The sequence below is a fragment of the Odocoileus virginianus genome, chromosome 8, assembly GCF_023699985.2.
Source record: "Odocoileus virginianus isolate 20LAN1187 ecotype Illinois chromosome 8, Ovbor_1.2, whole genome shotgun sequence".
NCBI lineage: Eukaryota > Metazoa > Chordata > Mammalia > Artiodactyla > Cervidae > Odocoileus > Odocoileus virginianus.
Window position 1 is genome coordinate 56,666,714 of NC_069681.1, and position 22,248 is coordinate 56,688,961.

The window sequence follows — 22,248 nt, forward strand, 5'->3', positions numbered from 1 at the left end:
CACATTCAGTATTTTGGAGACAGTGATAGGTTTGAAAACAAGAAAAAAAAAAAAAGAAGATAATAAGTAAGGCCTTCAGAAACAATGACCAGGTTGTGGATGACTGGACTATGCAGAAAGCTGAGAATCCAGCAACCAAATGACTAGAGGCGAGCTTAGTGTAAAATTGTCAGAGCCACTGTCAGGCATAATTCTGTAAAAGTCAAAAATGATGCTGCAAATTCACAGGTTGTTTGAAAAAAAGAATAAAGTGGTAGGGTTTCCCTGGTGTCTCAGTGGTAAAGAGTCCTTCTGCCAATGCAGGAGACAAGGGTTTGATTCCTGGTCCAAAAGGATCCCACACGCCACAAAGCAACTAAACCCGTGAGGCAAACTACTGAGCCTGTGCTCTAGAGCCCAGGAGCCGCAACTACTGAACCCATGTGCGGCAACTACTGAAGTCCACACACCTAGAGCCCACGCTCCACAACAGGAGAAGTCACCACAACGAAAAGACTGTGCACCACAACTAGAAAGCAGCTTCTGCTCGCCACAACTAGAGAAAGCCCAGGCAGCAACAAAAACCCAGCACAGTCAAGAAAATTTTTTTTAATTTTTTAAAAAGAATAAACTTGTAATGGGGAGGAGGGGAAACTAAAACAATATGAAACATATGTCACTTGGCCAGTATCCTTCACTACATGTGTGAGCTCCATGTGCTCAATTTACTGAAAAGATTTCCCTGCTTGCATTAAATGTGTCAGGAAATTGACTGAAGTAGGAAAAATCAACCATAAAATTTGGGACCTAATCATGGAATCTTTTCAATTTTTCTCTAAGGAGTTTACAAAAACAAAATGAATGAAATGAAGCTTTCTGTTATTTGTATAAGAAATTTAAGCAGACATATGGGAAAATGATACACTTGTATATCCCTGGAGTGTAAAATCCATTTTAGTTTTCATCCATTTATTATGGCATAGTCAATGAGCTTCCCATACTCTAACTCAGTTTAATAGTACTTATTCTGAAATTCTGTATTGTTATTTGTTTATAATGGATTAGTCATAATTGGATGAGTCTCAGCTGATACTGTCTTTGTAGATGACTAATTACTTTAATGTTAAAAAAGTAACCATTAAATTTTTATTGGAAAGGTGTAGTTAATATTTCATAGTCACATTGTAAAAGCAGTTAATTTTCATGTTCCTTCAAATAAAATATTTCAGTAAAAAAATAAAAATATAATAAGTGCTACATAGAGATGTACGCTGAAAACTGGAATAACTCCACCTGGGAAGAAAGGAAAAAACAGAGAGACAAAAAATGACATTTTATTGGAGCTACTCAGGCAGAGAAGAGGTAGAGGGTTGGACGAGTATAAAGCCAGTACTGTTTCTTCACTCCAGAGGCCACTCCCCTTTCACACAGTCCTCAGTGATAGTATCTGAAAATATGAAAGTGCCAGTCGTCAGTCATGTCCAACTCTTTGTCACCCCATGGACTGTAGCCCGCCAGGCCCTTCTGTCCATGGAACTGTCCAGGCCAGAACACTGGAGTGGGTTGCCACTCCCTTCTCCAAGGGATCTTCCCGCCTAAGGGATAGAACCCAGATCTCCTGCATTGCAGGTGGACTCTTTACCGTCTCAGCCACCACAGAAGCCCTTATTTGAAAATAAGGGCTTCAATACAACCTAGATGCCCATCAGCAGACAAATGGATAAGGAAGCTGTGGTACATATACACCATGGAATATTACTCAGCCATTAAAAAGAATTCATTTGAATCAGTTCTAATGAGATGGATGAAACTGGAGCCCATTATACAGAGCGAAGTAAGCCAGAAAGATAAAGACCATTACAGTATACTAACACATATATATGGAATTTAGAAAGATGGTAACGATAACCCTATATGCAAAATAGAAAAAGAGACACAGATGTATAGAACAGACTTTTGGACTCTGTGGGAGAAGGCGAGGGTGGGATGTTTCAAGAGAACAGCATCGAAACATGTATATTATCTAGGGTGAAACAGATCACCAGCCCAGGTTGGATGCATGAGACAAGTGCTCGGACCTGGTGCACTGGGAAGACCCAGAGGGATTGGGTGGAGAGGGAGGTGGGAGGGGGGATGGGGAACATATGTAAATCCATGGCTGATTCATGTCAATGTATGACAAAAACCACTACAATATTGTAAAGTAATAAGCCTCCAGCTAATAAAAATAAATGAAAAAAAAAAAAGAAAAGAAAATAAGGGCTTCAATAAAGAGTTGTAAATACTGCCCTCTGGTGGCCCAGAAGTGCTATCAGGGCTTTCTCCCAAATTACTCAAATTGTAAAATATAATACCGTGTTCTAAAAATTTCCGAGTTCTCTTCCTTCAAAAGCTATACATCCTTTATTCCAGTCACTTAAGACTTCGATCGCACACGACAGCCTAATGGTACTGACAAAACAGGTCCTAATACAGCCAAGTTTTAGCCCTTTCCTATAACCAGCATTCACTTCATAGAAACACAGCCTGGAAAGTCACTGAGAGTAAGTCCAGAACGGGAAGAAGAGCCTTCACGCGGACAGGACCTGTAGACTGTCCCTCATTCCTCATGGGCTGACCAATTGCACACATAGCCTGCTTTCTCCTAAATGCTCTTCTGGTTCTTTCCCTGTGAGAACTTACTTTCAGGTATTGCTTCCACAAATCTTGCCTAGATCCTTCTGTATACATTCCATCAGTCCATCCCATGAAATATAAAATATTTCAAGGAATTTTACCTCTCACCGGGGGTGTAAAAAAAAACAAGTAAAAGGGAGATTTTGATCTGCTGGAGCCTCATTTCTCAATGAATTAATACACCTGAGTAGTCACTCTCTCTCCCAATTTATTACCCCTTATTTCATATACATAATTACAACAGATTAAAAAAAAAATGGAGGCCACTCCAGTGGCCCAAGGCACATCACAAACCTAGATCCAAGTCAGACTGCACTTACAGAAAACTGCCGAGACACCTAACACACACCAGTCACAATCCTCCAATTCGGCTCGGTGGGTCCACCTCACCCTGGAGAGCAGGACCTGTTAGCCTTCCCAGGAAATCCCTGGCCACCTGGCCACTCATGCTCCAAGTTGCTGCCTGTAAGGTTCTCAGCGACTATTAGTCGCTCAGTCATGTCTGACTCTTTGCGACCCCACAGACTGTAGTCCGCCAGGCTCCTCTGTCAACGCACTTTCCAGGCAGGAATACTGGAGTGAGTTGCCATTTCCTCTCCAGGTGATCTTCCCGACCCACGGACTGGACATTGCAGGCAGACTGTTTACCATCTGCGGCACCAGGAACTCTTGCCCACATGCCTCAGGAACAGCGCTCCACTCCTTGTGGGGCCTTGTACTCCCCCAATCCATGGATTACCTTCCCCTGAATAAAGATATCAAACTTGATACTAAATTGTACTATTTTCTGTCACTTGTCACAACTCACAGACACTTCCTCTATATCCAGGCTATTAAAAGCTTCCTCCAATTTCTCTCACTGTTGAATGTTTGAGTCTGTCAGCCACCACCACAGGCCACAGAGAGTTATGTGTGAGCTCAAAGGTGAGCCAGAAAGCATGGCTTTCATTTCAATATGTGCTTCATGAGCCATCTGGTACAAACCATGAACGGCTGAGTTCTGAGTGAGTTTCCAAAGGACAAATCCAGTAAGTATTCCAAGGCTCTGCTGCTTCCTGTCTTGACAGGGCCTGGAGGCTGCTCAGAGTGGGCAGACAAGATCAAAATGCACGGCCAGGCTTTCATCTTTTAATTGGTCTCTTTCTCTGCCTTGCTTTTGGAAGACAATAGTGTGGGATGAGGCTTTAGTTTCCTTCCTCTTTACACAAACACAAGTTAACTACAGCCAGAAGGGCTGCGTGCCTGCTAGCTTAGTCGCTAAATTGCCTCCAACTCTTCAGGACCCCATGGACTGCAGCACCCCCAGGCTCCTCCATCAGATTATCGAGGCAACAATACTGAAGTGGGTTTCCATTTCCTCCTCCAGGGGATCTTCCCAACTCAGGGATTGAACCCTCGTGAACCCACATCTCCTGCCTTGGCAGCCGGGTTTTTAACCACTGAGCCACCTGGCCAGAAGGGATAAGAACACTCAAATCTGTGGTGTGACAGCCTGGTTCCCAGCGGCCAACAGGGTTCACAGAAACTGCACACCCGGGTAACTCCAAGTTCAAGTTTGCCCTTATAGGATATTCACTAAGTCTATGAAAAATGAAATTGAGGCAAATTCCATGGAAAATCTAAACCAAAGGGTACTCAGAGGCAAAAATCTTTCCCATAATCTAACAAATTCTAGGGAAATTACCTGTGGGATAATGGATTGGAAAGTTACAGAAAATGCACTTAAATTTTCCAACTATCACTGGGTGTTAGGGTGTTAGTCGCTCAGTCGAGCCCGACTCTTTGCAACCCCATGGACTGCAGCCCACCAGGCTCCTCTGTCCATGAGATTTTCCAGGCAAGGATACTGGAGTGAGTTGCCATTTCCTTCTCCAGGGGATCTTCCCAACCCAGGGATCGAACCCGGGTCTCCCGCACTGCAGGCAGATTCTTTACCGGCTGAGCTACAAGAGACAGGTCCCACCGAGACTATCCCACCCAACTATCACTACTTTTACACAATAACTTATAAATACTGAGACAGGTAGAATTTACCAGAATCAATCCAATAAATCACAGTGTCATAGACAATCAAACCTTGAAGGGGTGGCTAAGATTTCCTAATAACTGACAACCAAAGCTCTTTGTAAATTATAAATCATATATAATCATATAAATCATATATATAAATATGATAAATTATATATATCATATAAATATGATAAAACTAAGGCTCTTCACTGAAAGAGATAAAGAAAAGTAAATGGTTAGTGAAGAATGGGGCAGTAATAAGCACAGGCTTTCAGTCAGACACCTGTTGTCCCATTCAGGCTCTGTCACTCTCTAGCTAAGTTACAGAATTGCTAAGTCTCTATTTTTTCTCTTACTGAACCAAATTTTCATAAGAAGGATGGCCAACTCCTATCCTTCCTGTAAGACTTTCTGCCTTCAATGCTGCTGCTGCTAAATCACTTCAGTCGTGTCTGACTCTGTGCAACCCCATAGACGGCAGCCCACCAGGTTCCCCCATCCCTGGGATTCTCCAGGCAAGAACACTGGAGTGGGTTGCCATTTCCTTCTCCAATGCAAGCAAGTGAAAAGTGAAAGTGAAGACACTCAGTCGTGTCCGACTCTTAGCAACCCATGTTTAAAAGAAAAAAAAAAAAAAAACTACAAATTTTCAACATGACTAAATTTGGATACCTAGAAAATATTCTTTTCCACTACTCCATAGTACTAATATATATACTCGATACATTAGTGGATTTAAAAGAACTGGGAAAGAATGGAACAGATGAACAGGAATTTATTAAGAAAAATAGAAGTATATGATTGCATTAAATAAAAGGATGACAATAATTAGTGCTGTGACACAAATTCTACTCTTGGAAAGACACCAAAAAAAATCAAATTACTGGGAGAATTTTTACAAGACACAACTGATAAAGGACTTATATCTAGAATATGAATGCATGTATGCTCAGTCACGTCCAACTCTTTGCAGCCCCACAGACGGTAGCCTGCCAGGCTCCTCTGCCCATGGAATTTTCCAGGCAAGTATACTAAAATGGGGTGCCATTTCCTATTCCAGGGGATCTTCCTGACCCAGGGATCGAACCTGAGTTTCTTGCATCTCCTGTATTGGCAGGAGGATTCTTTACCACTAGTACCACCTGGGAAGCCCAGACTATAAAATGCTAGAAATCAACCTATTAGGTAGTTAGAATAGGAAAAAGGAGTCCAAAATAGCAGTGGCTAAAAGACAAAGAAAGGAAAAAGCCCACGAAAATAGAACAAAGGAAGGTCCTAGCACCGGAGTGAGAATCTCAGGTGAAAGAGGAGCCAAAATTGAGCCTTTTGCCTCTCTTCTCTTCATTTCTTTTGGGTTGGCCCACTCACATGCCTCAAATATGTATTTTCCTTTGCTTGCCAAATAAAACTGAGCTTTAACACCAAGCTGTAACACTGGTCCAACCATCGCTTCAAATTTTTGCTGCAGCAAGACATAACTGAGGAAATTACATACTCCCCCGACAAACCCAATTTAAAAGATGGGCAAATCTGAACATTCTATCATATATCGATGGCAACTAAGCACACAAAAAATGCTCAATATTGTCAATGTAATAAAGAGAAAGATTCACTGTGGAAAATAGTTTGTCAATTTCTGATAAAGTTAACATACAGTTACAAGAGGACCCATCAATCCCATGCCTCAGCATTTACTCAAGGAAAACAAAAAGCCTGTGATGAATGTTCATGGTTTTATAATTGCCAAAAACTAGGAACAACCCAAATATCCTTCAAATGGGAATCGATAAACTGCAGTACATATGCCCCAGGAAAACCACTTAGCCATGAAAAGAAGTGAAATACTGATACAAATAACATGAATGAGTCTCAAATGCATTATGCTAAGTGAGAGAAGTATGATTCCATTTATGGGATATTCTCAAAATGACAAGACCATAAGAACCCAGCACAGCCAAAATTAAATAAGCTTATATGAAAAAAGAAAATATTCCTTAAAAAATAAGGAATTAGGACTTCTATTAGGACACACAACTCTAACTTCTACTTAAGAGTGTCTGCAAATTCAGTAAATTTGGCTGAATAATATTAAGTTTAAACAGATAGGAGGAGATAATACTGATAAATATTATAAGGTAAACATAATATTAAGTATTAACATCATTAAGTAATAATACTTATAGTTATTCTGTATGTTTGTCTGGTTTATTCACTAACATATCCAAAGCACCTACAAAGGTCACTAGCCCACAGTAGGTACTCCTACTTACTGAATGAATATTTAAACAAAAAAGCAGTCTATAAATATCAATATAAAACATATCCCCAGTGTAGCCAAAATTTAATTGCAAATGCTAGAAAAACTGAATGATAATGGTTAATTCTCCCAGAAAATAACTTCAGTTTTAAAGAAACATTAACTAAACAAATCTCTAATTAACCAAACATATTAGAGTAGATTTTTGTAGAAAGGACTTTCTGAGGTCTGTATCTCCCACTAGTGGCCATGCCACTACTCCAAACATGCAAGTCTTTATTAGTGTTTAACATATGTATGACTAGCTATGTCACTTCTGAATTAAACAAAACCACAGAAAACAATCCAGGAAAAAAAAACCAAGTAGGCTCATTCTATACCATAGACAAGGCCTTAAAAGCCTTTTTTAAAAAAGAAAGATAAGTTGCTCTTATCTTGGGCACAAATGAATACTGAATAACCAGGATTTGATCCAAAAGCAAAACTTCATAGTTTTCATATCAAAATCTTCAATTATAAACTAAAAGGAGTAAGTCCAATTTACAATGTTAACCATCTAACAGGTTAAAAGCCCTTGAAAAAGGCCTATGGGCAATCACAAAGAATGGCCACCTTATTACAAAAAACTATTACTCCCAAATAGCTGTTTTTTGTTTTAAAAACAATAGTGGGGGAGGGGGTGTCCTCAACCTCTGTACCTAACACCCCTCTTAGCAGCTAAAAGCTTTAATAATGCAAAGTCTTCTCATCTTTGTTAGCTAGGGAAACAGGGTTTAAATTTCACATTCAGTGGGTCGTTGCTGTGGAATGCATTAAATAAGGAATGTTTTATCCAGAGGAGAAAAACCTAATCTTCAGGTGTGGATTGATACAAAGGGAGGGCCATTCACGGAACTCAGGAGAATCAACACCTCACAAATTCTTGCTCCCTGCCCTGGTGTTACATTACCTGCTACACTGCATCTAAAGTCCACTCTCCCCCTGCAGTCAAAGACCCAGGAAAGGTATCCGTATTAATGCAAGGAAATCGGTTTCCAGTGCTTAGCTCCTCTGTGTATAACTCAGATACAGCAGAGCAGGCGCTGAAAATCTGTTTCTGTTAACTATGATTCCATTAGCCATCACAGAGACCAAGGACTAGCAACAGCCACTGTTCCACCAGGTCAGTCAAATATTCAGTCTGGAGGAAGTCACATACTTAAAAATTAACACGCTGTACTGGACAGCATAATTTTATTCATCCATTCCATTAACATTTATGGATGGTCTCCTCTGCTCCAGGCAGGATGCTAAGGATGCTTTTAACAAAAATGTGACTACACTCTGTACTCTAAAAACATGTGCGGGGCCTTCCCCGATGGCTCAGAGGGTAAAGGAATTCACCCGCCAATGCAGGAGACACAAGAGATGCAGATTCAAGCCCTGGGTTGAGAAATCCCCTGGAGGAGGAAATGGCAACTCACTCCAGTATTCTGGTCTGAAAAATCCTATGGACAGAGGAGCCTGGTAGGCTACAGTCCAAGGAATTGCAGAGAGTCAGACACAACTGAACAAATGAACAGAGAGAAGAGTATGTACAGTTTTAGGGGAAACTTCCTAAATTTTCCCCTGCATTTTGTTTATTACTTTGCTTCTTCCAAGAAAAACTGTATAAATGACACTCGTGTGTGTGTGTGTGTGTGTTTTACAAGAAGGAGAAATTGATGAATAGAGAGGCCAATTTATAAAATATTCTTCCATATTCTGTTACAAGCCTCCAGTCTCATTGACCACTTTCTTCAACTAAGTAAATAAGTCATTCTTTGTTTGAAGAATAGCATTCCAGCAATGAATGGTTGGGTAACATTTAGACACAAGAGCTCTCTTAGAAAGCTCACCCGCCACCTCCAGAGCTTGCCTCTAGCAACAAAGATGTCTTCGGATTTGTCTCGTTGGTTCAGACTTCCATCAGCACAACAGAGGAGAGAATATATTCCAAAGAGTGTGTTTAAGTTTATTTTTGGAACTAAAATGAATGCTAAGATTAGGAGAGGGGAAAGGATGTATCAACCTAAAAAAAGCCCAATTTCATAAACAAGTTGATCTAAATATTGCTTTATGAAAGCATGTGTTTTATAGCCATAGGACCTAAGGTAAATCCGGTTTACAAAAGACTTTAACTGAAAGAAAATACAGGATACAGATTTTTTTTTTAATTTTATTTATGTATTTGTTTTTGGTTGCACTGAGTCTTGCTTGATGGCTGGCTGCGCTTTCCTCTAGTTGTAGTGAGTGGGGGCTACTCTTAGTTGCAATGCTTGGGTTTCTCACTGCGGTGGTTTCTCTTGGTGTGGAGCACAGGCTCTAGAATGTAAGCTCAGTAGTTGTGGGGCATGGGCTCAGTTGCCCCATAACATGTGGAATCTTCCCAGACCAGGGACTGAACCTGTGTTCCCTGCATTGGCAGGCAGATTCCTATCCACCCCACCACCAGGGAAGAACGCAAATAGGTTTGAACATTCTTCTGTTATAATCTAACCTGAAGATAAAATTATAAATACCAGAGAAAGGGAGTTGAAACCATATATTCACCACAACTATTTGCTGCTGCTGGCAGATTCAACCCAGTAATTTTGGTAAATGATTACTTGCATTTTCTTAATAATTCAGCCTCTATTTTTTAAATATGGGCTACTACTTATTTCATTACTCTAATCAGGATATTATTTGTCAGCTGAAACCAAATAGGTCCATCCTTTGAGGAGATTTTCTCTGCCTTTCAAAACCCAGGGTACAACCTAGCGAAAAAATGGACATATTAAATATTGATTTGAGATGACTTCATATCTCAGCATAGATCTGTGAATACCCAACTGCCATGTCCAATTTGGGGGAGGCCAATATATTAGGAATAAAAACTAAGAATTCAGCCCTTCTGTTTAGTTGCATCCTTCCATTGTATTTCTCGCTCTGCTTTAAGGTTGCCAACATACACATACACAGAGGCACTCTGACCTCTGCTACCAGAGATAGGAATTTTTTCAAAAAGTGTTTTATTTCAGTTATATTTCTCTGTAAAGTTTATAGCATCCATCCTCAAAGTATAATCCACAGTCATTTCCCCGATGGCCTACAAATGCTGGACACCTGACCTTATACCCTCACCCAGGCAGGAAAAGAGGGAAATAGTAAAACCAAAAGGTTAGTCTATTGGCCTGTCTTTCTTTACCCCCTAGGACATGGCTCTCCTGGAAGCTCCATCCTAAAGTCACCTGTGACACATGGACTCTCTAAGCACAAGGGTGTCTAAGAAGACAAATCTTTTCATCTGGATTTACTAACATTCTCACAAATATCACCATGCAAAGGGTGACAAGAGAAGAAAGGATATCAGATAGACAACTTGTAATATTTGCCATAGGTAGTTCACATTTAGAAAAGTGAATTCACCTAGGTAGCTATCTGAGGGAAAAAGAAAGTTAGATCTATAGCTCAGGCCTTAGCTCAAGTTAATTCCAAGTAGATCAATGATTGTAAAGTATAAAAGATCTACAAAATAACCTAAAGAAACTAGGAGATTTTTGTACTCTAGGAATGAAAAAAGTGCTCATGATACAAAACTACAAAAGATTAATAAACTCAACTATGTACAGATTTAGTTTATTCATAGAAAAACAGTCAAAACACAAGCCAGCCTACACGCGTGTGCACACACACACAGTAAAAATACCCAGAACACACATCCTACACCAAGAGCCAATTTCTGAATAAAGAGTTCTTACAAAAAGGAGGGAGGACTATAAAGACTTAATAAAAAAGCTACAAATTGCTCTTAATATGAAGAGATAGTCAATCTCATCAGATTAATACAAAATCAAAACTGCAAGAGACCATCTTCATCTTTCTAACTAATAAGAATAAGAATAGTGGAAACAGTCCCTCTCCTGCCTGACTGGTGAAAGTGTAAATTGCCTGACCCCTCCAGAGAGAAAAACCAACAATTTATGGCTGGGAACCATCCTACAGTTATAACCACACACATGCAAAGTGACATATGCCCAATATCATTCACAGAAGTGCTGCTTATAATTATAAAAAATCAGGAAAAAATTAAGCATCTATCAAAAGGAGACAAGCTAAATAAATTCTAGTTCATCTTGTCAATAAAATACTATAATTAAAAATATTAGATTTTGCACTATCAAAAAAAAAAATTTGTTTAAGCCCTTTACGTGCCAATATGGGCTTCCCCAGAGGCGCAGCAGTAAAAAAAATCTGCCTGCCAGTGAAGGAGATGCAAGTTGGATCCCTGGGTTGGGAAGGTCCCCTGAAGGAGGGCAGGGTAACCCACTCCAGTATTCTTGCCTGGGAAATCCCATGGACAGAGGAGTCTGGCAGATTACAGTCCAAGCTGTGGCAAAGAGTTGGACAGAAGTGAGCCACCAAGCATACAGATGCACAGGTTCCAGTATGTCAGAGCAGTCAGGCTAGTCCATTAAGCACCAAAATCACGGAACAAAGTATGTGTATACTATGCTCCCATTTAACTTGTACGAATGAAGCATGTACAGAATATGTAGATTATCCAAAGCATTCAGGCTTCTCAGAAGTCATGTGAATATTTTTTCCACTTTCTCACCAGGCAGTGAATACTCAAGGTGATACGCAGTTTCCACAGTGGTGAGGAAGGCGGTGGGCTGGCTCTGGACCTGAAACTTCTAAGCTGATTTATTTTACTTCTTGGCTAGAAGAGTCTGGGAAGGGTAGGATCCAAAATGTTGTTACTCCAAACTTAACCAACCGCAGATTCATTTCTTAACAAGTTTCTAGCTAAGAATTGAATACTCTAACAAGAATTGATTGTTGGTGGAGAATCTGTTGTTGTTCAGTTGCTCATTCGTGTCTGACTCTTTGCGACCCCACGGACTGCAGCACACTGGGCTTCCCTGGTGGAGAATTAACTCTCATTTAATCTTTGATCAATTCTTTTCACCTTTATCTGATATTAGAAGTACAGTGACACTGGATGGCTTCATTAGGGCTGGAGGGAACAGGAAGAATTCACGTGAAGGTAGCTGTCTTGGGTGAGGAGGGCAGGGAGGCAGGAAAATATTTTACTTCTCAGGGCAGAAAATTAAAAGAAGCGGTAGGAATGAGCCACAAAAACTGATTGAAGGACATCCAGATGAATTCAGAGAAGCTGCAAAATCTCAACTTCCATACTTCAGCTGACCTTTCTCTCTCTTTTATTTTTCTTTATTTATTATTGGTTACACTGGATCTTTGTTGCTGTGTGAGGGCTTTCTCTAGATGCGGCAGGCGGTGGCTTTTCCATGCGGTGCACAGGCACCGTGCTGGCACACGGGATCTTCCCGGACCGGGGATGGGACCTGTGTACCGGCATTGGTAGGGGGTTTCTTAACCACTGTGCCACCAGGGAAGTCCCAGCGGACTTTTCTGTTCCCACAGCAGTTCAGCCTGGTGTCCCTCCCATCAAATCAATCTTCTGTCCAATTAAGAAAAGAAGCCCCAAAGTGGGAGGAGGGGAGCGTGGGCAGCGGTATCTATTCCACACTTCTGTTTTTCTCTTGGACAGATTTTTTTGAGGGCCTTTCCCTATTCTAGGGGCTTACAAAGGGGAAAACCTTAGGAAGCCAAGCCTATGGTACACAGCAACCTGGAATTCCCCCAGGGACCTGACGGCATCCAAGAAGAGCTGTAAGGGAAACCGTGCACCAGAGATGCTCTCGACACCCTTGGCACTTCGACCACTGTTTCCACTGGATCGTGGTCCTATCCCATATCCTGAAATCGATGCCAGTGCCATTAACTATATGCAGAGAATAAAAGGGGTGAGAGGGGAAGAACACCAAACTAAAGGGAAAAAGAAATCCTGGTTGTCATGGAGCTCAAAACCTCTTTGGGATCAAAAGCTATGAACGTATGTATGCCAGCCCACACAAGCGGTCTCAAAGGCTGGAGAGCAGAACAGCTCTTACAGACTGAAATATCTCAGGACGTGAGCACAAAGGGGATAGTGTGGCAAGGGGCCTGCGACAGATGAGGCCAGGCGGGGCATTGCTATGCTTTGCTTAACCTTGCTCCCCTCTATCAAGCCATCTCTCCTCCCCTTATCATCCAGATTTCCAGCAAGAGAACTCTATACTCCCGTCCTCACCTCTGCCTCTCCAGCTCCAATTCTCTTCTCGTGAACTCCCATGTGTCTTCCACCTGCACTCTGAAATCGCTCTAAATCCCTAGTGAGCTCCAAATGTGTAGATTAAATAGACACTCTTCAGTCATTTCCCTGAACTTTAATTTGACACTGCTTCCTTTTTATTTTTACTGAACTACAGTTAATGTCCAATGCTGTGTTTATTTCTGATGCATACAAAGTGACACATTTGTACATATATACATTCATTTTTATACTCTTTCCTATTATGGTTTATCTCAGGACATCAAATATAGCTGCCTGTGCTCTCAGTAGGACTGTGCTTTTATCCACTCTACATGTGATAGCTTGCGTCAACTCACCCCAACCTCCCAGTCGGTCCTTCCCCGACCTCTCCTCCTCCTTGGTGACCACAAGTCTCTTCTCTGTGTCTATCAGACTGTTTGTTTCATAGATAAGCTCATTTGTGTCATATTTTTAGATTCCACGTACAAGTGATATTGTGGTATTTGCTTTCTCTTTCTGACTTACTTCACTGAGTATGATAATCTCTAGTTCCATCCATGTTGCTGCAAGTAGCATTATTTCATTCTGTTTATGGCTGAATAGTATTCCATTGTATATATGTACCACATCTTCTTTACCCATTCATCTGTCAATGGACATTCAGGTTGCTTCCATGTCTTGGCTATTGTGAACAGTGCTGTTATGAAGATAGGGGTGCAGGTATCTTTCTGAATTATAGCCTTGAATTATATGCCGAGGAGTGAGATTGATGGATCATATGGTAATTCTATTTTAGTTTTCTGAGGAACCCCCATACTGTTCGCCACAGTAGCTGCACCAACTTACCAACTCCCACCAACAGGGTAGAATGGTTCCCTTTTCTCCACACCCTCTCCAGCCTTTATTGTTTAGACTTTTTGATGATGGCCATTCTGACCAGCATGAGGTGGTACCTCATTGTAGTTCTGATTTGCATTTCTCTAATAATTACTGATAATTACTGATGTTGAGCATCTTTTCATGTGCCTATTGGCCATCGGTAAATCTTCTTTGGAGAAGTGTCTATTTAGGTCTTCTCCCCCTTTTTTGACTGAGTTGTTTGCTTTGATACTGTTCATTTCAACATTTTACTACTTGTGGGTCATGCACCTTCCTGGAAATCTGATGAATGCTATGAACCCTCTTCCCAGAAAAATCCTACACATACCCACACTGCAGAGAGTCCAGAAACCACCTGAAACTTAATCTTGGACCAAATGGGTCAAGAGATCCCAGGTGAAGAACAGCTGACCACTAGCTTGGTTTCTGTAACAATTTTTCCTTACAAATTACAGTTGACTTTTGAACAACTCGGCAGTTTAAAATCTGAGTGTAACTTTACAGTTGACCCTCTGTACACACAGTTCCACATTCACAGATTCAACCAATGGCTCATGGGTCATCTAGTACTCTAGTGAAAATTTAATGAAAAAATTCATTTATAAGTGAACCTGTGCGATTCAAACCCAGGTCATTCAAGGGTCCACTGTATTCCACTTACACTTTGAATCTCCTGACTATTCCCCAGAGTTATGAATTATGGTCAATCTTCTCATTGAGAACACTCCTACTTATTCAATCACCCTCTCGATCTCAGTCATCACTGGCATCTACAGAAGTCCTACACCTGTATCTCCAGCCAAGCCACTCCTCTAAGAATCACACTTCCATCGTTACCACTTGGTAAATAACTCTACTCTGGTTAACATCATACTCAGTGTGACCAGAATCAAATTCATCATCCTTCCCCCTCACTTTCCCACCTCCCACTTAATTAGGCTGTCTTTCTATAATCTCTCTTTCTCAGTAAATAATACCAATACATTATCATAATTCCGTTTCTGAAACAGCCCTGGAGCTCCTATCAGATCAGCTCTCCCAGAGAAAAGAACTATAAACCTAGGACTAATGCATTTTTTAAAATGTTCTGGAGAAGAAATGAAAGCAAGCAATTACTGGCAGTGAGTTGACCTGCGAAAGAATGAATGAACTACACTAGATGGGGAAAGGCCCGAGTCCGTGCCGTGCGAGTGGCTAAAATTCTGGTAGAAAACCCAGTCTCACTGGGCTTCAGAACTAGAGGACACAGCCCAGAACAACTACAGTCCCTAGAAGATGAGAGGAAAATTCCAAGCCATAGAGAGCTAGAGAAAGGAAGCATAAATACCCTCCCAAAGCTCTGGAGGCCCCCGAACCACAGATGTGCAGGAGAATCCAAGCATACAGACTAAGGGGAAAAGAGCTGAACTGAGACTTAAGTCTCCACCAGCATAAGTAAAACAGAATTTAGAGTTGGAGTCCAGGCAAATGAAGTACCTGCGTGCTCGCTCATGCTTAGTCATGTCTGACTCTTTGCGACGCCATGGACTGTAACCCACCAGGCTCCTTAGAATCCTGGAGCGTGTTGCCATTTCCTATTCCAAAAGCTCTTCCCAACCCAGGGATCAAACCCGAGTCTCCTGTTTCACCTGCACTGGCAGGCAGATTCTTAACCACTGAGCCACCTGAGAAGACCAATGAAGTACCTGCTTTAAGCATAAAAGTAGAATAGAATAAAATACAAATACCATTTCTTGGAAAACATGTAAGAGAACTGTGAATTCCCACAGCTTATCATTGATAACATCCAGGATACCGTCCAAATTAGTTGACCGAAAAGCACCCAGAGGGCTTCCCCGGTGGCTCAGTGGTGAGCACTCCACCTGCCAAGGCAGGGGACATGGGTTCAATCCCTGGTCCGGGAGCATCCCAAGTGCCCCAGAGAAACCAAACCTGTGCATTACAAATTCTAAGCCTACGATCGAAAGCCTGGGAGCCACAAAAACGGAAGCCAGCACACCCTGGAGACCAGGCTCTACAACAAAAGAAGCCACCACAACGAGAAGCCCAGGCACCGCAACTAGAGAGTAGCCCCGGCTACCTGCAACTAGAGAAACCTGCACAGCAACCAAGACCCAGCACAGCCAAAAATAAATATTTAAAAAAAGAAAAACACCAGGAAAGAGGCTCTCATTCCCAAAGGCAAAGACAATCATGGGAAATCCTAAGATGCTTCAGATAATGCTAAATAGCAAGCAAATTATTTTAGGTCCAATCCTCAGGTATAGAGAGGAAAAATGCTACTAATAATGAACAACAATCTCAGCAGAGAAATATAAATTATGAAATCAAACAACCATGACAACAAAAGACAAACTGAAATGAAAAATAAAGTTTCTGAGGTAAAAACTTCACTGGAGGAGATCAAAAGAAGCAAGAAGACAGAAGAGTCAGTGAACCTGTTGAAGATATGCTGAAGACAAAGCAATGTAAATGATTCAACCTGAAGAACAGAAAGATAAAAGGTTGAAAAAAATGATTCTAGGAACATGAGGAACATTATTAAAATATACAATATAATTGTATAACAATTATATTCTATGCTCCAGAAAAAAAGAACAAATGGAACATGGGGGGGGGAAAAAAAAATACCTGATAAAAGGCCAAAATTTCCTCAAAAACTGGGAAATAAGTTTGGTGATTCAAGAAGATAAGCGGATACCAAGCATGATAAATACAAAGAAGACAATACCTTGGCACATCAGAAACAAACTTCTAAAATCTCAGTATAATCAGAAAATCCTGAAAGCAAGCTGAGAGAAGTGAGACAGTGCTTCCAGGACTACAATAATCTGAATTACAGTTTACTTCTCATCAAAGGCAACAGAAGCCAAAAAACAGTGAAACAGATCTATAGAATGCTGAAAGAAAAAAAAATTTTTTTAATCCTGTTCACTCAGCTTATAATATCACTGACTATCGGCATCCCACATGAAAAACCCAGGAGTGAGCTGGACTTTCTTCCTCATCCCCAAACCCTCTCAGGACCACTGATTGTACCTCCTTTAGGTCTGGACATTTGCATCACCATGTCTATAGCAATAGCTGTTTAACAGCCTCTCTGCCCCAGGCTGCCCCAAGGCATTTCCTGTTTCTATCTGCTCTCTAAAAATAGCAAACAGGTCACCCTCTTGCAAAAGTTACTGGATGACTCCCTACCGCACTGGAGATAAAATCCAAACTCTCTAGAGGAGTGTTCTCTGATTTTGGATTCCTTCACACTCTGAAAAAGTACTGAAGGCTCCAAAGAACTTCCGTTTACATGGGCTTGTTTATCGATACTTACTGTTTAAGAAGCTTAAAGTGAGAAATTTTTAAAACACAAGGATCCGCAAGCGTGCATTCCATTAAACATGAGAACAATGATATCATTATACATAGGGTGTGTGTGCGCTAAGTCACTCAGTCGTGTCCAACTCTGCGACCCCATGGGCTGCAGCCCACCATACTTCTCTGTCCATGGGGATTCTCCAGGCAAGAATACTGGAGTGGATTGCCATGCCCTCCTCCAGGGGATCTTCCCAACCCGGGGATCAAACCCAGGTCTCTTACATCTCCTGCACTGGGTAGCATCTAGAAAATTCTTAGCATACTCTTGAGAGAATTAGAGTGAAAGGGGCAAATAAAATCTTAGTACTGTTTTATAGTTTGTTTATTTTTTATAGTTCATGTTTTAATAGTTTTGTACTTGTAAATCCTCCACAAAAGAGTCTCAGAAACCTACAGGGGGTCTCAACCCACACCTTGAGAACTGCTGCTTCAAAGGGTTCCCTCCGGAGTCCAGATGTCCCTGAAAGCTCCAGCTATATCAGCCTTCCAGGAATTCCCTGAGTACACCACTCTCTCATGTTCTGCTCACCCTGTTCCCTCTCCTTAGAAGAAAAGGCTTTGAGTTCCACATTTCCCAACTAACTACCACCCATGGACTGGGATTAAGTACAGCCTGTTTCGAAAGCATTTCCTAACCTCTCCCCTACAATCTGATTTTTTTGAATGTTGAGTTTTAAAGCCAGCTTTTTCACTCTTCTCTTTCACTTTCATCAAGAAGCTCTTCAGTTCCTCTTCACTTTCTGCCATATGGGTGGTGTCACCTGCATATCTGAGGTTATTGATATTTCAATACCTCAGAATTTGGGGACAAATGTGATGGGTGACAGGAATCATTCCTGATGGTGGAGGGACAACCCTCAAAATGCCTAGTTAATCACACTGGGTCACCAGGAAAAAATTCTAAGGTGATAGATGAAGAGCTAAGATGGTCCAGCTGTCACAGAGAAATAAAAAAGCACTATATGTTTTTCATATAAAGTTTACAAAATAAACAATGAGAAATGTTGAAGAGGGAAGAAAATATGAGAGGGACCACCAACAGAGTGATAAGTATAGCCAGTCCTCCTTATCCACTGATGCAGAACCCAAGGACTTGAAGGGTTGACTGTACCAGGAGACTTTATAAAAGTCATTTAAGCGTGTGTGGATTTGGGGGGGTGGGGGGCAGTGGAAGATGGGGAGAAACCCAGGGTTTGGGCAGGGAGTAAAACCAATCTGTAACACAGCTTTGCTTGTCAAGGAGGGCAGATGCAGAGAGGTGCAATTCCCAGGCCTGGTAAATTAAACGACCTATACATGAGTCCTCTCTTAACAGCCTAGGACTGTTCAGTAATTTCTATTCATAACTGAATGAATGTGAATATGGGCAGAGAATCAGAGAACCAGTGCACTGCCTTTCCGTCCCTGTGGAAGCCTGGATGATCTTAGGAACACAGTGAGGCCCCAGGGCTGCAGCAACTCTACACCATTCCAGGTGATCAAGAATAGTAAATGCTTTCATCCACTCCTCTGTCGATGGACATTTTGGTTGCTTGTATGTCTTGGCTATTGTAAACAGTGCTTCAGTGAACATTAGGGTGCATGTATCCTTCTGCATCATTTTCTTCTCCAGATACATGCCCAGGAATGAGACTGCAGGGTCATACGACATCTCTAAGATGTGGTACATACATACAATGGACTATTACTCAGCCATTAAAAAGAATGGAATGATACTATTTGTAGCAACATGGACAGACCTAGAGGTTGTTGTCATACTGAGTGAAGTAAGTCAGACAGAGAAGGATAAATATCATATGATATCCTTTATATGTGGAATCTTAAAAGAAATTATACAAATGAGCTTACTTACAAAACAAACAAAAGACTCTCAGAGAACAAACTTACGGTTCCCCAGGGGGAAGGATGTGGAGAAGGGAAAGTTAGGGAGTTTGGGATGTGTACACACCACTATATTTACAGCGGAAAACCAACAAGGACCTACTGTATAGCAGATGGAACTCTATCAGTGTTATGTGGCAGCCTGGATGGGAGGGGACTTTGGGGGGAAAATGGATACATGTATATGTATGGCTCAGTCTCTGCTGTTTATTGGAAACTACCAAAACACTGTTAATCAGCTATACTCCAATACAAAATAAAAAGTTTAAAAGAAAAAAAAAACTCTAAAAATGTGTAGAGAATTGTCAATCCTAAAAAACAGATAAATATTTTCAGAGTAAATAAATCACGTTTTACTCTAATTAGTTGAGTCTAATTCAATAAGAATTAAGTCATAAATTACTTTCAGATTTTTATAATAACTAAAACAAGGTAAATAAATGTTTTCCTATTGAAAGCAATATTTTTCAGCTATCAATTTCAATCATGAAACATAAATTTTTCCCAAAACACTATCAGTAGAAACACATATATCTACTGTTGCCTTTCAAAGATATTTAGAAATATTTTAAAGGACCAGAAGTTATCTAAATGAAAATCAACCTTGTCATTGAATTCTACATGTACCTTGCTTTTCATGTGGTAAATGTTAAGTTCCAGACTGAATACATGAAGAAAAAGATATTATTTCCATGTTATCATATTACTTGATTTTATGTTAAAAAAAATTCATGTAAATGTTTCCAATTTTATGAGAAGTGATACATAAGTATTTTGATCTTAAACATTTGATATAAAAACCAAAAATGGTCCCCAAACTAAAGAAAACCAGTATTCACTATTAGTGCTGATTTTGAAACTTCAGAAGTTTCTACTTAAACATTTAAGTCCTGTTTTGATTCTTAAAGACAAAAGCAATAGTTACAACTGTAGTACGTTGAATTTTATGTCCCTTTTTTGCATTACACTCCAAGAAGTAGAGAAGGCAATGGCAACCCACTCCAGTCCTCTTGCCTGGGAAATCCCATGGACGGAGGAGCCTGATAGGCTGCAGTCCATGGAGTTGCTAAGACTTGGACATGACTAAGCGGCTTTACTTTCTCTTTTCACTTTCGTGCACATTGTAGAAGGAAATGGCAAACCACTCCAGTGTTCTTGCCTAGAGAATCCCAGGGATGGGGGAGCCTGGTGGGCTGCCATCTATGGGGTCGCACAGAGTCGGACACGACTGAAGCGACTTAGCAGCAGCAGCAGCCAGGAAGAAGAATTTTTACTGTAGCTTTTACCTTTCAACAGAATACAATGTCCTTATTCTGTGTTCCTCACCATAATAAATTGTAAATAATTAGGCTGAAAGACAATTAAAGGTAAATCTAAACCTATTAAAGCTTACAATTAGCATGTGACCCCAAATAAGCTAAAATTGGTAGGACTAGCTCTACCAAAACATTAACCAAGAGAGGGAAATAAAAAAATATCAGCACTTTATTTTAGCAGCTTCAGTATTATTATGTATACTATTTTAAATTCATATTTCTTAAACTGATAGTTTAAAACATTAAATTTCAAAATCTTAATTCAAAACTCTATTTTAAATCATGTTGGATTAAAGAAGCATGTAATATGAAAAGGAATAAAAATTATGCCTGAACTTTGAAAAAAATATGATTAAATATTTTGTGTAAATCTAAATTTAAAATAGATACCTCAGAGCAAATCCATAGAGGGGCTTCCCTGATGCGTATCACAGAGAAAATCCTTAGATATAGAAGTCTTATGCTTAGCAATTAAGACAGATTAAGGCCTTTGCTATGATCAGGTAAACTGTACACAGGATCATGAAGGCCATCTCAAAAGCTCTTGCCCCATACAAAACAAGTCATCTATCCTCAGTATTAAAAGCAAATGAAAAACTTGTGTGTTGGCCCCCTGAAAGACATTATTTAGCTTAAGGTTGCTGGAAGTGCTCCTTTAAACTCTCAGCAATAAACAAAATTAAAAAAATGTCCAAATGGGGGAGAAAAAAAGATTAAAGGGATAATTAAAATGAATTAATAAGAGGTCCTCTCCTTCATGAACAGGGCCAGGGCTTAGTTTTATTCCCTGAAGCCAGCTCCTTTCCTCACAGGGATATATATGTCTTCTTTTTTCCAGGTAGACATCAGGAAATCAATAACACAGAGTTAAAACTGAATATTTAAAAACTTTACTTCAACTTTTAATTAATGACTAGAATAGCCCGTAGGAACATATTCTCAATCCATAAATGATATCAGGATTAAGGTCAAAGGCCCTCAGCTCCACCCCTCAGAAGCTATGTATACGTTCTTAAGTGAGCTTCTGTGTCCTTACCTGTAAAATGGGAACTTTATCTGCCAGTCCTAACAGAGAGGGATCAGATGAGGATCAGAAGGATTAAAAGGATCAGATGAGGATTGATAAGCCTCAGAGCACTAGTATCAGGATGAGACATGTGAGTCTGGGATACTTAAATCAACACTTTTGCTCTCACCATCATCTTTCCGGAGTTAATCATTATCTCCTCAGGGTAACTGTAAAAAAACTATCTAATACTTGAAGAATGTAAAGATAAATGAGAAAGACAAAAAGCAGCCGAAAATTACAGTCCTTGTGAAATGACCAGTTTCTAAAAATACCATCAGTGCTACAGAGAAGAATGCTGGGAACATTAAGAAATTTAGTTTAACACATGATTAAAGGTGAGTCAGGTTGGGCTTGAGTAGCCATTCAGTTTACAAGCGTCACTAGACACATAAAATAGAACCTGAAAGCCCAAAGAAGAAAACTTAAACTGGCAGGTAAATAAGAATCTGAGGTTAATTTATGATTTCCAGTAGAAAGCACACCCATTCAAAAAAAAAAAAAATTGTTCAGCTGTAAAGGTATAACCCTATGTAATTATGACAATTTCACAGTGTAGGGGGGATGCTTCAGAATCTTTAATAAAGCACAGGATTTTATGGGATATAAAATTAAAACCTCATATAAAAGTTGCTAAAATATATATAAAATAGAG

General features: G+C 40.3%; 1 protein-coding gene and 1 long non-coding RNA gene across 5 annotated transcripts in view; both read right to left on the reverse strand.

Annotated features, from left to right (window-relative positions):
• The window catches only part of LMO7 (LIM domain 7), a 211,163-nt gene that overhangs the window by 158,917 nt on the left and 29,998 nt on the right, over window positions 1-22,248 (reverse strand). The gene's annotated exons all lie outside the window — the stretch shown is intronic.
• LOC139036338 (uncharacterized) lies at window positions 1,298-21,682 on the reverse strand. The gene is made up of 2 exons (XR_011489073.1): window positions 21,564-21,682; window positions 1,298-1,426 (listed from the first exon to the last, which is right to left on the reverse strand). It is a non-coding gene; the product is annotated as an uncharacterized lncRNA (long non-coding RNA).